This window comes from Monodon monoceros, unplaced genomic scaffold (assembly GCF_005190385.1).
Source record: "Monodon monoceros isolate NGI ecotype Baffin Bay Population unplaced genomic scaffold, NGI_Narwhal_1 Super_Scaffold_22, whole genome shotgun sequence".
NCBI lineage: Eukaryota > Metazoa > Chordata > Mammalia > Artiodactyla > Monodontidae > Monodon > Monodon monoceros.
The window spans coordinates 69,980,123-69,982,446 of record NW_021703779.1 but is presented as its reverse complement, the minus strand read 5'-3'; the positions used below and the strand labels follow the sequence as shown (position 1 = coordinate 69,982,446).

The window sequence follows — 2,324 nt, the reverse complement described above, 5'->3', positions numbered from 1 at the left end:
GTTATAAACCATAGAATAAAGCCCCCAAAAGAAAAATGTGACATTTTCTAAGCTAGTGAGAAATAAATTAAACCATGATGTATCAGTTTAAAATTATATCAATATTAAATGATATTTCTATGTTCGATTTTTTCCCATAAAATTAAACAGTGCAGAATAGGGCTTGGGCTACAATTAATCACTTTTGATTTTCTTAAAAACAAAATTTTATTTGCTATAAACAGTTAAAAGGCAATTATCTTCCTTCACAACACACGTAGACATTAAATGTAAGGTTTTAAAAATATCCACAACCTAAAAGAAAAGTACTTTTAAATGGCTAAAAGGAATCAAAATACCAAAGTTTAGTGTACAGAAGAGTAGATATAAACAACACCAACATCATTGGTGTTGAATTTTGAATAGATCACAATAAGTTCCAAAGTTTTTCTACCTGTACAAATAAAAAAAGGTGTCCTTTCCAAAGTTTGAGGCTATGCAGTGCACATCACCCCCCCAACAAGTGTATGAATAAGGTTTTAAAAATGTTGCCAGTATTAAGTTCTTCTGTACCTAAAATTAGAGAACAGCAATAGTATAGTGATTAGGGTGCATGAATTCTCAAAACGTAGTTATGATCCAACATTAGTTATGGTGGTTATTTTAACTGAAAAAGACTTTTCAGAAGAAATACCAGCCCTATGCTAACCACCAGAAGAATGTGAGCTTCTACTGACCAAGCCACTCTTATATTTAGATCCTTGGCTGGCTTAGGCCTTGAGCTTCTTTCAAAAGGAAATGAGTCTGAAAGTTGATGACAGACTTCAGAGTTACATGAATTGAAACACAGGCAGATTCCATCTGGGTAAGAGCCCTGACTCAGTTCTCACTAGGAAACAAAGGTGGGCCTTCTCCAACTTCAAAATTAAAATATACGATTTTATGTATTTTATGTGTGAAAGCAGAATATTCATTGCTGACACAAAATTTGTATGCCCCAGTTATGAAGCCTGTTTCTTCATCTTTTTGTATAACATATTGCCATCAGGGCCGTCAGATCGACAATCTACATCATAGTGACTGCCAGTAGTCGCCTGGAACTCGAGGGTGTACTTGGTGACAGGCGTAATGTCCTAGTAGAAGCACTGCTAGGCATAGTTGGGCAGTTTGAATCTGATCTCAGTGCCACCAGGTGGGCACCATTAGCAGCAGTGGCCCAGTGACCTGCAGCATCCGCCCAGCTCTGCGCTGACACCATCCGATGCATCTGGAGATGCTGTGGTGGTTGCCTCTACAGAGCTGTGGAGAGACTAGGGTCAGGTCTGCACCGACTCAGGGCATGCACTGCAGAGTCTCTCTGAGCCTAGGAGAGATTAAGGATGAGCAGTGATCCTCTGGGTGTGGGTGAGGGTTGCTGAACAACCAGGGCCTAGTGCTGGGAACGATCCGGGAAACAAGACTCCTGAGTTTTTAAAATGGATAATGTCCCCAAATTTATGCTGACAATATGTACTCCATTTAAGAACTTAAAGGAAAACCATTTGTCAGTGAAGTCTGCTGAAACACAGAATACTGCAAGGGATTATATATAAATTGTTAAAAAATAAACATGGAACATTTTAAAAAATAGGTCACAAATTCAAATCCAATCACTTATAATATACTGGAAATGAAATAGCACAGCTTTGAATCCAAAGTGGTTGGGTTTGAATCCAAGCTACATATAACTTTACCCTTATACCCACAGTGTCTTTGTAAAATGAAAACAATAACATCTACCTTGTAGAGCTGTTTTGAAGATTAAATATGAAGTGCTTATAATATTACCTGGTACTCAATATATGGCAATTATTAATATTACTAGAAGATGAAAAGATTAAGTTGTTACTGCAACCAGGTAAAGTACAGAAAATTCCATATACAAACAGACACATCCACAATTGTCAAATGAACTTTCTGGTCTTGGCTAGAGCATATTTGCAAGGAAACTTATCAGAGGGCAACATTGCAATGTGAAGCTTAAGTCCAGAAAACTCTCAACAACTTTAAACTACTTCAATTATTTGCTGTCCTCTCTACCCAGCACCAAGAAGCCAGACAAATCAACTCCAACAATGTTCTTTCTGGTGCTTTCTGCAGGAGTGTACATAGAGAGAAGCAAGAGAAGTCAATGTGTGTTCTGACTATTGAGTGATAGATTGGAATTCACCAACTTGCTCAATATCCTTTGACCTGTATTCTCCCTTTCAGGAATGTTCTTAGATAAATAGTTTGTCATCAAACTTTGTCCTACACCCTAAATTGCCTTCAACCCACTCCAAACTTCTCCTTCCCAAGTCTATTCA

General features: G+C 37.7%; 1 pseudogene; it reads right to left on the bottom strand.

The window, feature by feature from the left end:
- Window positions 1–611: 611 nt before the first annotated feature.
- Window positions 612–1,246, bottom strand: LOC114906536 (annotated as a pseudogene).
- Window positions 1,247–2,324: the final 1,078 nt, after the last annotated feature.